Source organism: Chlorocebus sabaeus, chromosome 9, assembly GCF_047675955.1.
Source record: "Chlorocebus sabaeus isolate Y175 chromosome 9, mChlSab1.0.hap1, whole genome shotgun sequence".
NCBI lineage: Eukaryota > Metazoa > Chordata > Mammalia > Primates > Cercopithecidae > Chlorocebus > Chlorocebus sabaeus.
The window spans coordinates 61465510-61479750 of NC_132912.1; the positions used below are offsets into that span (position 1 = coordinate 61465510).

At 57.9% G+C, this 14241-nt stretch overlaps 1 protein-coding gene across 9 annotated transcripts in view; it reads right to left on the reverse strand.

Annotated features, from left to right (window-relative positions):
• ZMIZ1 (zinc finger MIZ-type containing 1) overlaps positions 1-14241 on the reverse strand; it is a 263905-nt gene that overhangs the window by 236650 nt on the left and 13014 nt on the right. For 7 of the 9 annotated variants that reach the window (XM_007962831.3, XM_007962828.3, XM_007962826.3 and 4 more), the window contains exon 1: positions 4250-4494. The exons of 1 other annotated variant lie outside the window; for it this stretch is intronic. The gene's annotated coding sequence lies outside the window, so the exon portion shown is untranslated. Of the gene's footprint in view, positions 1-4249; positions 4495-14241 lie in introns of those variants that run through there. One more of the 9 variants, XM_007962830.3, reaches the window with a different exon arrangement.

Here is a 14241-nt window from a genome sequence, read left to right on the forward strand (position 1 = left end):
GAAGGCATGCAGCAGAACATGTTAACACTCACAACTGCCCCACTGAAGGCAGAGGCTTTCAGGAGGTAATGAGTACCCTGTCCTGGGGGGGCATGCAAGCCAAGGCTGGACAATCAGCTGCCAGGGAAGTAGGTCTGGATAAGAGCAGCTTCAGGAAAATGCTTCCAGCACCTGCAATCTAACCCCTTTCGTGTTCTACCCATTCTGTACACAGAGTCTCCCAGGCCTTCAAGGGGCACATGCCTAGGGAACTCATGCCCACATCTGCCTCATTCTCCCAGCAACCACGTGAGATCAGAGGAGTTCTGCCCTCAGACCCATTTTACAGATCAGGAGACTGAGGTCTGGCACAGGAGAGTTGCTGGCCCAACATAGATAGCAAGTAACAGCCTCCTGACACCTTGGTCCTCTCACCCATCTCCTCTGGTAATAGGGAGACCCTCTCAATCATGATGGGGTCTGGCCTCTCCCCAGAGCCTAGGCCTAGGACTGCTTTTCTCAGTCTCCTCCCCTCATCCTCTCTAAGGGTAGGGCCCAACCTCAGAATCCCCCAGAGCTTACAGCCAAGCGAGTTGCTGCCTCCCCATCCTGGGGGACTCTTAAGGACAAAGAGCACTCCCCCATAGGGCATGGGCAGAGGGCACTATGTCCTGCTAAGAGGTTAGAGCCGTCGCCAGGCAAGGCTGCAGTGGTGTCCTGGGTAATTGTGGCAGCCTGGCCTTTGTTGTCCACATAAAACCTAAGGAGCCTCATAAAGACCAGGCAGCAGCGACAGGGGCTGGGCCAGGGCCCTGGGAAGCAAAGTTATGAATGAAAATGTAGGGGACCCAGCCACGACCCCGCAGGCCCTGTTTCCTGGTCCCATGACCAAATGCCCACAGAAGCTTCTGGAAATTAACTGGTTGGTGCCCGAATTTCTTACAACAATGCCTCACCCTGAGGCCGGGGTCATGGACACTTGTTGGATCCTCAGGGTCAGTGGCTTTATAGGCAGGTACTCTCCTGAGGAAACTCTCAGGATGCAGCAGGCTTCAGAGTGCCTTCCTTCCTAAATCCCTTCACCCCTCCCCGCATCAGGAAGAAACAGGAAAAAAAGTGAAGTTTGCAGGTCTTCTCAGTTGGGTCCTTGCCCCTGCAATTTTTTGGAATGAGTCAAGCATGGACACCTGTCCTGTGTTGGAGACATATCCACGGGGGCCAGGGATGGAGACAGTGTTGTGTCATTGTAGCTAGGGAAATGAGTGTGCGCGCGCCAGGGTGAAACTGTGGTTCTGTCGTCAAACCCCGCAGTGTCTGGACCTTTCTTCATTTTGCCCCTGGCTGTGAGAGGAACAAGAACCCTCCTTCCCACTTTCCTTAGGAGGGAAAAGGGACATTTTGTCCCCACAAAGAAGCCAGCAACCCTTTTCTGCATAGACAAGGCTATTTATTCAAAAGTCTGGCAATTTCTTATTCCCAACTCTTCTCAGTGAGCCCTACCCAAAATGCCAAATCCACCTCTTGAGTCCACTCCTACTGCTCCCTTCTCCTCCCCCCACCCCCCCCCCACCCCCAGTCACTGCCACCAACTCTCAGAAGTCTAAACTTTTGAGATTTACATGTGAAAACAGCGTTTCATAACCTCGTGATTTGGGACAAGGAGACGCTTCTGTCCTTTGGGGGAAAACAAAACCCAAACGAAATCATAAAGCTCAGAAGAAAACACCATCTCCCTCCAAATGCATTCCCTGGGCCTCCAAGTCACACGTGCTCTGTAGCAGATAGGGCTTTCAATGTGTCTTTTGTTTGATGCTGGTGTTTCAACATCCTCGACTTGAAGAGGGAAAGGTCAGCCCAAGGCTCGGGGTATTCACAAACCCACCCGGCCCCTGCACCGGGGCCAGGAGCCAGCAAGTGAGGGGCCAGGAATTTCCCCCACTCTGGACCCCCTCACAAAGCAGCAGGGGCTGAGAAGGCTAAGAGCCTGCTCTCTCATCTCAACTTCCCCGATAGCTCAACAGCAGATTCACACTCCCTGGACCGTACAAGCGCCAGCGAAGGCAGGCTGGAATTCACCAGTGCCAAGCTGCCCGGCTGGCTCTCCACTCCCAGCGCCTGCCTCTTTATCTGTACCTTCAAAAACAGTAATAAGCAAACCCAGGCACCTCTGGGAACAGCCTCTGGCCTCCTGCCCTGCCCTCTGTAACCAGCCTGTCCTCACACCCACCAGGGAGGAGGAGCCGGCACTGGTTAACCCTCTGGTCTACCAGGCCAGATTCCCAGGTTGCAGCAGGGAGACAAACTGTTGCTCAAGAAAATCCTTCAGAAAACCCTTGGCACCAGGAGGCAGCTCGGAGCGGCTCTGCACCCGGCGCGGAGCCAGGGGCTTCCACAGGCGGCCGCCCACTGTCCTTTTAAATCTTTGGGGCTGGGCCCTACTCTCCCATGCCCTGGGCTGTCCACCCAGAGGGCTCCAAATGTCCGTGGCAGAGCACAGAGGAGGGAAAGGCTGGCCGAGCCATGCCCTCACCCCGCCAGCCCAGCCGCCAGCTTCTTGGAGGACCTCTGAGAGAACATTTGTTTGGGCTGCCAAGTTAAATCTTCCTCCCTCATGTCAGGGCATTGGAAAAGCAGTCAGGGGAGAGGAGAAGGGGGAGAGCGCGCGGGGGAAGGAGCAGCGGGAGGGAGGGAGGGAGGGAGGCAGGCGGGCAGGCTCAGAGCCCCAGTTACTCGGGCACTGCCTGCCCAGGAAGCTGACGGCTCCCGGGCAGGCGCAGCCGGGGCTCCGGGCACCGAAGCAGGGACCCAGCCGCCAGGCCTCCCTGGTCAGGCAAGAGTGCCAAACACCCTTGGCCCACCCGGGAGCGGCCCTCACTCTGTGACCTGCTGGAGGGACGAGGTGGGAAGGGAAGGCAGAGAAAGAAAAAGTTTGCTGCAGGTAGAGGGGTAGGGCAGGGCGGCAGTGCCGACGGGCTGTCCCCCGGGGAGGGATGGGGGGCCCCGGGACGGCTGCCCTGGCGCGCTCCCGTCCGCCCGCCCTCCCGCCCGAGTTGTTTACATTCCTGGAGTGTCTTTTAAACCAGGGGCTGAGGCCGGCTCCCGGCCTTCTCCGGCGGCTCCGGGGCAGTCTCCCGTGAAAATCTGCTGGCGCACAATGGCCGGGAAGGCGGCCGCCCCTCGCCCGTGCCCCCACCGCTCCAGGGCGGGGAGCCTGCCCTCAGCACCGCGCCCTCTCCCCGCCCGACCGGCTTCCTGGACAGATGTCCCCGGCGAGGGGGCGACGCACGCCCGCTGCCCGCGCCCTAGACGCCGAGGCCGCGCTCCCCACTGTTTTTTCCCCAGCCCAGACGCCAGGAATGTGAAGCAAGCTTCCAGAGCCCGCCTCCCCCACGACCCCGGCTCCAGCCCCGGCCCCCCAACCTCCGCCCCGGCTGGCCTCCCACTCCCCCGGGGCCACCGCCGCCGGAGACGGAGAGGAAGAAAGAACACGGGGAAATTACTTTCGTATTTGCAACGCGCGCGCACACACACACACGCACATCTTCCTCCTGGGCTCTCCTCCTTGCCGGGGCAGCCCCGTCCAGGCACTGGTCTGAGCGCCCCTCTGGCTTGCGAAGCCCTAGGAGAAACCCCTACACACACCCCGCCGCGTTCCTCGTTTGTACCGCGCGCCGCCTTTCCCCGGGCAATTCCCACACAAACAACTTAACCGCGCCCCCACCTCCCATTTACAAAAGTGTATGTTTTCCCTGGAAATTCAGACGCACAACTTAACACCACCACCCCTTGCCACCCTGAAATCCGGCGCTTTCCCCAGAGGTTCCTGTACACACACAGGCGCACAACTTCGCATCTCCCCAGAGGAGGCGAAGGAGACCAAGGCGGTCCTTCCCTCCCTCCTCCGATACCCGGTCCTGCCCGGCCCCCGGGTGCAGGGAGCGAGGGCTGGAGGCGCGCCGGCAGGAGGCGGGCACCGGGTCCGCGCGCGCACGACCACACTTACGCCCCGCACACCCTGACAAACCCAGCCCCCGCGCGCAGCCCAAGCCGGCTCCACGCAGCCGGGAGCTTGCCGGCCGCTGGGCCTCCGCCCCCGGCCACCAAGGGGAGCGGAGCGGAGCCCGCGCCGCCGGCCGGTCGCCCCGCCCCGGGGGACCCTTTAAGGGAAAAGCCCCAGCACCCAACACCCCACGCTTACACCCCGAGAGTCCCCGGGGAGCGGGAGGTAGCCCCGGAGCCAGCGGGCGCCTGGTTTTGGCCCCAAACTTACCGGGCGCTGCGAGCGCCGCTGCCGCCGCTGGAGGACGCGCCGCCGCCACCGCCGGGTAGGGCAGGCTCGGGCCGGGAGGAGCGCAGCGAGGGCGCCGAGATCCGCTCGGCTCCGGCTCCTGCTCCTGCTCCGTGCCGGCTGGGGCTGGGGTCACCGCGCTGCGCCGGCGTTGCTCGCTCGCTCAGCCGCCCGATCGCTGCTCGCCCGCCTGCCGCCCGGCCGCCCGCTCTCCCCGGCGCCCGCCGCCGCCGCTCGCTTTTTTAATGTCCACAGACAGTGAAAAGGAACTCGGCGTTAGGGGGTGAGTAAGTGAATCAACTCGCCCGGAGCCGAGCAAGTTGAAGTGTCAGATTACATTGGCTATTCTATTTCCAAAGGGCCCCGCGCCGCCGGCCGCCCACAAAAGCCGGTGCGGAGTCAGGGCGGAGCGGAGCGCCGCGCCGCCGCAGGCGCTCGGCTCGACTCTGCTCCGCTCGGCTTGGCTCGCGCTTTGCGCTGGCTTTCCCCTTTCCTTTTCGCCTCTCCTCGTTCTCTCCTTCGCCTTTCCTTTCCCTTCTCTTCCTCTCTTTCTTCCCCGCTCCTCGGTCTCGGCGCTCTCCCAGCTTTTCTCCTCCAGGCTCCTCGTTCCCCGCTATGCCGCCAGTCCTCTCACCTCCTTCCTTACCCTACTCCCTCCGCTACTCCCTGACGCCCCCTGCAGCCCCCAGCCCCCCTGCAGGCCCCAGCCCCAGTAAGTTTGGAGAGGGAGAGAAATGCTGAGCCGAGGTAGAGACCACCTTGGGGAGGAAGCCAAAATCACTCTGCTCACCCGAGAGCCCCTGCCCCACGCTGGCACGCCCCACTGGAGTGCACTCGTGGCCCCGGGAGCTGTCAGGTACCCTAATTGGGGGTGAGCGAGTTGCTAACTGGATCTCCAAAGCCTTCCCCTGGAGGAGATTTTGTAATTGTTCCTACAGCCCGGGGACTGGTGGGTGGGGTGGGAAGAGGACCACCACCAGGACTTTGGGGGATACTAGAGGGCGGTCCCCCGACAGCTGTCGGGGAGCGGGGATGGTTGCGCACCGTTGATCCGCGGCACCTAGCACAGTCCAGAGGCGCGTGGATTCCCCTAGGCCCGGCGCGGAGCTCCCGGGGCGCTGTGCGCGCGGGTTACGTGGGAGCTGCTAGGCTAGGTCCCGGCCCTCTGCCCCACACTGGGCACCGCCAGAGGTAGCGGAGAGCTAAGGTACTCACGAGGCGCAGTTGGGTGCACCCACTCGCGGGAGTTCCCCTAGCCGACCCACCCCCGAGAGCATCCAAGTACGCGCCCACTTTGGCTCACGTCCACTGCCACTCTCACGGAAACTCCTACACGAACGGCACACACGTTCGCTCCCTCAGCATTGCAAACACGCTCCCCCCCAAACCACAAACGCGCCCCCACACAGTCGCTTACTTTCCCTCACTGAGATGCCCGCTTACACGGCCACAGCAGGCACGCTCAGAGACACGCAGTTGCACACTTACACCCATCGCTGTACACAACACCACATACACTCAAAAAACAAAACACGAAACGTTCCCCTGGGCGCTAAATCCTGACGTTCACGTACACACACACACACACGCCTTCCTCTCCCACTTCGTCTTCCATATCCCTTCCTCAAGGCCCCCCACCCCTGATTTTCGGTACCCTCAGTCCCAATCATAATTGGCGCCCGCGCTGCCCCCTTTGGACACACACACGCGCGCACGCACGCGTTCCCCTCCCCGGCACGCGGGGGCGGCTTCGGCCGGGAGCCCGCGAAGCCCGCTTCGGATTCCAGGTGTGGCGGTGACTCCGCGCTCCACGTTTTGCAGGCTGCCGCCGTGTCGGAGGCGAGGCAAGGAAGGGAGCTGGAATAACAAAGGCAAGTTGGGGAGAGCGCAAGGGGGCGCAGCCCCGGCCGGGCTGCGGGGGGAGCCTTGCACTGCCGGGGCTTCGGAGGCTGCAGAGTCGCGGGCGCGGGGAGCCGGAGGTGGGGGAGGAAGGGTGGGGGGAGAGGGGCGGGGCGGAGGCGTGACGTCAGAGAACAATGACACCGCCGGGGGCGGGCACCCGGAGGCGGCCAGGGCGGGGGTCTCCCCCGGGGCCTGGGGCGGGCCAAAGATGTCCAGGCCCGGCCGGAGCCGCCTCCTGATTGACGAGGCCCGCAAGGGAGTGCGGACGTGCAGCACAGACTTGCGGATCTCCCGGGCCTCTTGGGCGGTGATCAGCGCGGACCTTGGGCCAACCGGGGAAGCAGGCCGGAGCACTGCCCCCCACCCGCATTTTAGAACATCCTTCTGAGGGCTTCGCTGACCTCGGCTTGAACTCCTTCAGAGCCGGAGAGATCACTCCTTCCGCCACCGAGGGAGAGAAGGCAAAATGAATTTGCCAGCTTTGAATTCATTCTCAAGGCTCCGCTAGTCTGACAGCCGGTGAACTCAGTCTGGAATTCCTGAGAGCTCAGAAAACTGCTGCTTAGGTCCACCCGGGCGTGGGGGACGGGGTGTGTGGGGGCGCAGGCGGGGGGCGGGGGTGGACCGCTATTTTATTTTCCCCAGGGGAAATTCTGCCTCCCTCTGCCATTGGGTGCAAGAAAAAGCACTCCTCTGGGGCCTCAGTGTTCCTACCTGTCACATGGACATGGACTGTGATCACTGCTGCTCTCCCACCCCCGCCCTCCCTGTAGCTGGCAGCTGAGCATCCCTGGAGAGGGTGGGTGGTATGAAAGCACTTCCAGACCTCTAGGGACACCAGGGAGTCATGGTCCCAGCACATTCCTGTGGGAGGGAGCCCCTCCACCTTAGCCTGTGGGTGGCCTAAGTTCACAGGTAGGTACACCAGGGCCACCTGAGAAACCTCTGGAGGTAGGAATTCAGCTTGCAGAATGGTAGCTGGAGCCACAGCTGTCCCACTCCCAGCAATCCACAGCATTGCAGCAGTGGCAGCAGCCACCCCATACCCAGGTCCAAAATCCCAAAAGACAGTTTCTGGGTATTTAAGGACTTGGGATTCGATAATCCAGCCCAGCCAACAATTAAACCAGTTCTTGTTGCCTTAATGACCAGCTAGGTCTGGACGCCCAGCCCTCTCAACCTTTCTGTCCAGATTCCTCATAAGTACCCAGGGCCTGCCCACCTCCAGGAATTGGGGGATGTAGGTGACCTCGGAGGTGACCACTCATGTTCAAAGTCTCCTGTCCAGAAGCTCCACCCCCCACCCCACATCCGAGCCCCCTACTCTCCCACCAGTATTTACATCTGAAACCCAGGAAGTGGCTGCAGAGGGCAGAGAAGCCAAGTAGGCTCAACTTAGTAGCATGGAATCAGGGATCATTTCAACCCTCCGCTTCTGTGCAAGCAAGGCAGCAAGTCAGAAAGCCCACCAGGGCCCTGGCTCTGCCCTAGGCTCCAGTCCTTGGGTCTCTGAGTCCCTTGCTCTCTTTGTTCATCTTCCAGGGAGCTGATGGGGCAGATTGGATACCTCTGGGGTCTTGGAAGAAGCTATGACTTATTTACTGCCTACTTGTGTTGAGTACTGTGGTGGGGCCTCCTAGGTATTGAGAATTTGGTTCGCTGATTGAATTCTCACGTTGTTTTAAGTTAGGTGCTGCTACCATCCCCCTTTCAGAGGAAACTCGATTGTGAATAACTTGCCCAAGATTGGTCAGGATGGGAACTCAGGCCCCCATTAACAGAGTTCCCTGTTGTCCCCTCAGCTCCGGCTCTGTGTCTTCATCCGTAGACTCTGTGTGGCCGTAAGCAAGCTGCTTTCCCCACTCTGAGCCCCTGTAAGGTCCATGGTGCTATCAGGACTCACTGGGAACTATGTGTCCAACAACCTCACCCCAAAAGCCTCAGCCTCACTGGGCCTGGAGGTCTGCTGGTGAGTCAGAGAGGACAGTGCCACCACTTCCCAGTGGCCCAGAGCTGGAAGATGCATCCTGCTCAGCCCCTGACTGCCCAGAGGTCACCTGGCTCCACTAGGAGGGCGCGGGCAGTGTGGGGCAGCTGGGTTGTGCCAACCTTCAGAGCACACTCAACTGCTGTTAATTTCCCTGTCCTGTGGGAGCCACCAGCAGATTGGGGAGAGGACCATTACTGGGGCCTGGGCCCAGGTTTCAGGAGGCAGAAAATCTGGAGGCCAGCAGGATGGTGGCGGGGGAGGCTTGAGGTCCCTGAGGGAAGCAAAGGACTTGTTTAGGGTGTGGCAAGTGTGGCCTCCTAGTCTGGGCTGAGGTGGGGGCGGGTACACAGCGGGGATTCCTACCTCTCCAGGAGCTGCCTTCTCTGTCCCCACTCTCCGCCTCTCACTTCTGGAACTTAAGGGAGCCAGGGAACATCTAAAATTGAGACTGGAGAGGTGAGAAGAAAATCTCATTTGTTGAATATTTACTGTGTGCCAAGCACTTTGGAAACATTTGTTGTATCCTTTCCACAAGCCAGGTGTCATTCCCTGCTAAGGGAAGAGGCTCAGAGAGGCTAAGTGACCTGCTCAAGATCTCACAGCTGGCTGAGCATGGTGGCTCATGCCTGTAATTCCAGCACTTTAGGACGCCAATGTGGGTCAGATCACTTGAGCTCAGGAGTTCGAGACCATCCTGGGCAACACAGCAAGACCTTGTCTCTACAAAAAATACAAAAATTAGCCAGGCATGGTGGCACATGCCTGTAGTCCCAGCTATTTGGGAGGCTGAGATCGGAGGATCACTTGATCCTGGGAGGTTGAGGCTGCAGTGAGTCATGATTGTGTCACTGCACTCCAGACTGGGCAACAGAGCATGACCCTGTCTCATAAAAACTAAACAAAACAATAAAAATCTCAGAGCTGCTGAGTGGGTGGAGCTGAGATTGGGCTCCAGGTCGGGCTGGGCCTTGAGGTTAAGAATAGGGGCTTGCCCTCGTCTCAGTGCCAGGCTATAGTGCAGATAAGGTAACCTACCAAGTACTTTGGGGTGGAGTAAAGACTCACCCACCTGCCAGGGAATGACCAGGGCTCCTCCCATGGCAGTGAGGTAATGGGGATTACATTTAGAGTTCACCCCTTGGTGGATATAGGAAGCATTTGGGCCCTCCCAGCTCTGAGCTCTGTGCCTCTAAGAGGTGGGTGGTTGGATCAAGCAGGGAAGATCTACATCCTTCAGCGAATTAGGCTCCCCTGCTGTATCTCCCCCTTGTTTCCAATCAGATGGCCCCTCCATTCTCTGAGCCCACACCTTCCCATCCTCCAAGGCTTGGCTCTCCAATGCCCTTCCCTCAAGCCAGCCGTCTTCTCACTTTCCATCATGGAGTTCTGCCCTATGGTTCAAGACTCAGCTCAACCACCACCCCCTTCTTCAGATGGAAGTCACAAGAGAATAGGCTGGGAGCTTGCCTCAGGAGCCAGGACACCTATGTGCCCAGCCTGCCATTGCCTGACTTGCTGTGTGGCCTGAGCACATCACAAACTCTCCCTGTGCCTGTTCCCTATCTGCCAAGTGAGAGAGTGTGGGATATCCAGCGGCACTCTTGCCTCTGATTGTCCTACGATTCTGTAGGTCTGTGCCTTTAACCCTTGGACTGAGCTACAGCTCATTGTAGAGTTTGAGGGAGGCCCTGATTTAGGGAGGGCTTTCAGAGGGGGCCATTTAGTGGAGTAGGGACAAGAAAATACCTGGAGGGAGCTGCTCAGAACTGTGACTGTCTAGGACTGTGAATAGGTAATGACCCTAACGCCTCCCTTCATGGGGCACTTCTCATCCTCTGAGCCTCACAACTGCCCTTTTGTGGGTGACTAAGCTGAGCCCCAAAAGGAGGTGATGGCTTTCCCGAGACTGCACCATGGGGAAGCACCAGAGCTGGAACAAGAGCCAGGTCTCAGCCAGGCATGGTGGCACGTGTCTGTAGTCCCAGCAGCTCTGTGGGGGGGACAAGAGGGGGTGCAGAGAAGAGCCAGGTCTCCTCATCCAGTGTCCCTTCACCTGCGTCAGCGCCCCTCCAGAGAAGCAAGTACATGCAGCACTTATGAGGGAGTCTGGGGCAAGCGACCTGAGGAGGACCATGCCTCCCACCTCCTTCCTGACAGCTCTTGCACCCCGAGAGGGGTGGGGGAAGATCTCAGATCGTCAGCATCTCCCCTCCTCCTGGCTATGCAGTCCTCCGGCCTCAAGGCTCATGCTTCCTTGCCCTCACCTTGTCCTGTGGCCATGCAGGGTGACTTCCAGAATTGCCAGCATTACATACATATTCTTACCTCTGTGCCATTGCTCATGCTCTTCCTACCTCCTGGACACACACCCCCAGTCACCAAGGCCACATCTACAAGCACCCGTTTGGAAGCCTACCCTGATACCTCCACCAGATGTGCCATCTTCCTTGTCTCAACCTCCGTATGCTGCTGTTCCAGCCTCCAGCATCAGCATCACCATAGCAATTACTTGTGAAGTTCCTGCTATGTTCCAGGCATTGAGTAGCTCATACACATGAACTCCTCCCATCCTCTGAGCTAAGTATTAGTATTCTCATTTTACAGATGAGGAAACTGAGTTTCATTTCCTAGTGTGACACCTCACAGGCTAGGGAGGTTATGTGTTATGTGACTGTCTTCTGTCAAGGCTGCAGGTCATAGGATGGCTCACTGCTACATCCCATCACCCAGTGCAGGGCCTTGGGGGCTGACAGGCCATCAAGAGCAGGGGAGGTATAGAGGCCCACAGGATGACCAGAACCAGCCCTCCGGGGCTCACAGGAAGGACTGCCCACACCAAATGCCATCCCTTGTTTTTGTTTTTTTTTTGTTTTTTTTTTTTTTTTTTGAGACAGAGTCTCACTCTGTCACCCAGGCTGGAGTGCAGTGGCTGGATCTCAGCTCACTGCAAGCTCTGCCTCCTGGGTTCACACCATTCTCCTGTCTCAGCCTCCCGAGTAGCTGGGACTACAGGCGCCTGCCACCAAGCCCGGCTAATTTTTTTTGTATTTTTAGTAGAGACGGGGTTTCACCGTGTTAGCCAGGATGGTCTCGATCTCCTGACCTCATGATCCAACCGCCTCGGCCTCCCAAAGTGCTGGGATTACAGGCATGAACCACTGCACCTGGCCACCAAATGCCATTCTAAGAGTTCAGGGGAAGAAGAGGAGTTGGCATTGAGTGGGACCTGGAAGGCAAGCTCTGGTGGGGCTGTAGGGAAGCCACAGTGGAACCTGCCTAAGGTCACACAGCAAGCAAGTATGAGACAGCAGCAGGGCTGGGACCTGGATCTCCCAGTGTGACATGCCTTCTTGCACCTTGCAGCCAACTGTGGGGCCCCTGCGACTGTGCTATTTTCAAGGACACACGGTCCCAGACGCCTCCACGATGCTGAGCTGTTCAATGAGTGGCTCTGGTCCTTCTCCCCCCTCTATTAAAATGGAAAAAAAAAAAGAAAGAAAGAAAGAAAGAAAGAAATCCAGGCATTGTTCCTGACTGCAGCTGGTGCCAACCAGAATCCCGCTGAACAGAATGGAGCCGAGAGCCCGGCCGCCCAGGGGCCTGGCTGCTGACACAGGGCCTTTCTATTTTGCTTTCCACTGGGGGCCCGGGCTGACGGTGCAGCCCCTCCATGGACACCCTCTCCACCTGCCTCCCTGGCCCTGGCTCTGAGCCTCCCGCTGCCTTCACCCTCTTTGAAAAAATCAGATGGCACTTGGGGGAGGGTTGGAGGAGCACCCCCACCCCCTGCTTTCCTTCTTCATCCACTCAGCCTGGGATGCACTGGACCTCCCCCTCCACCAGCCTGTCCCCCCACCCTACCAGGAGGGGACTTGGGATGCTTATCTGGGAGAGCGACACAAATCCCTCTTCCAAAATCATTTGAAACACTGGTCTGATTCTAGGACATATGAGGATTTTCCACCCCACCCCCACCTGACTTGGCAGGTGCCAGTCCTCAGCTCACATATTAAGGCCTCTTGCAATAGTGAAGGCCTCAGGGGGAAAGGGGAACATGATGAACAGCTCTACAGAGACAAAAACAGTTTTTTAAGTCACTGGTTTGCTTTCTCCCTTTGGTCTTAGGAGGAAAAAGGACTTCTCCAACTCTCCCTTGCCATCTTCATTTCATTCCCTTCTCCCTGCCCCTTTCATGAGCTGTCTGGTACTCAGGCCCCCTCTCCCCATGCTATGGGCCACTTTGACCCAGATTACCCCAAACAGCAGTTCTAAGAGAGCAGCAGCCTTGCCACTGTCCAGTGTCCAACAGGGACCCTTGGATTGTCGCTGCCACCAGAGCCAGCTCTCCTGGCACCCCCTTCCTCCTGTGGACACAGCTCTTTAGTTTGTAAAAAGCATTTGACGTCTCACGTGAGTGCCACAGCAGCCTCAAGAGGCAGGCAGGGATTGCTAACCCACTTTGTAGAAGAATAAACTAAGGGTTCAGGAGGCATAGTGGTTTGGCCAAGGTCAAAGGATGTGACAGAGTTGGGGTTTGAACCCTGGTCTCTTGATTCCATGTCACTAAGCTGGAGTGGGGACTCAGGCAGTGATGGCCTCAGAGAATGACATTCCCAGCCCCCACCACCCTCCACCCAACCAAATGCTGCCAGGAGACAGGATCTCAGACACATCGATTCCTTTAAGGAATATGTATTAAATACTTGCTATATGCCTGATCTCCAACAGTGAACAAAACAGATTTGGTCCACACTGCCACAGAGCTTATATTCTGAGACAGTCACCAGACTTCGTGCAGAAAGATGCCCCCCTTCCTAGTTGCCTGGCTCATATATCCTAGAAGGAACCATGAGATGGGCAGCCAGAGACATAAGTTCTAGTCCTAGCATTGCCTCTAACTCTCTGTGTCACCTTGGACTGAGTTTTCCACCTGGAAAATCTAAGCATGTGGCCCCCCACACATTTTCTCAGGTCTCCGCCCTACTCCCAGTCACTGGGTCTAGCGGTTCATGATTTCCTGGCATGAATAATTACCCTGATTTAGTTTTTTTTCTTAACCTCAACTTTTCTTAGGCTCTCAGAGCCAGAACAGGGCTTCTGAGATCGTTTGCTCTGAGCTGTTCACTAAGAAAGAACCCCTTAGCCTCATTCCTGCCAGGAGGAGACTGTCTTTGCTTGCACTCTTCCAGGGACGGGCTACTTGCTCCTTCACATAGCAGACCTCTGCCAGGGGTGTACTGGTAAATGTTTAACAGCTGACTCCCCAAAGTGGGGAGAACCTGGTTTGTAGTATTTGCTGATGTCCACGGTGTAAATACCCCCACCATGGCCAGTTTCAAGCTGCCGACCAGCGCCAGCTGGCACAGCTGGTTGGTTCCATCAACCAGCTCGCACAGTTCCTGAAAATTTAACAATCGGCCCTTGTGAGCCATACGAACAGGCTCCAACACACCATTGCCCCTGCCCCGCAGAGAAAGTCTTGCCCAGCTTTACTCCCTGGGAAGCTCTTTCTGGTATTGAGCAAAACATCTGATTGTCAGGAACTCTGGCCTGAAAGTCCTGAGCTGCTTCTCTAGGGTGTCACAGGACAATGGGGGCCCCATGAAGCCCTTCTCTAATTGGTGGCAGCTCTTGACCCTGTCTTCCTGTGAGAGGAGCAAATTCCTGGGCCAAGTGGGGTCAGAGCATAGGCACCCTCCTATTCTGCCTTTCTCTCTCCCTCTTCACCTCCCTTTCCTCCTCCCTTTCTCTCACAAATATTTCCTGGGCCCCTATGACAATGTCAGACACCGTGCTAGATACTGTGGATTCAGCGACCCGTGTCTTAGCTTGACAGAGATGCTGCCCACTCTGCGAAGCCTATCCTGGGCCCCACCCTGGCCCCTCCCGCAGTGGGCAGTCTCCTCCCCTCCCAGAGCCTTTATCGCCCCTGTTTGGCACTTATCACTTTCTACCTGGGATTGCAGCTATTTGTGTACTCGGCTTATCTCCCTGCCAGACTGAGAGGCAACGCGGGCCTGTTGAAAGAGCGTGGACTTTGGAGCCGCATGACCTGGCCCTCAATCCCAACCCTGCGACTCAG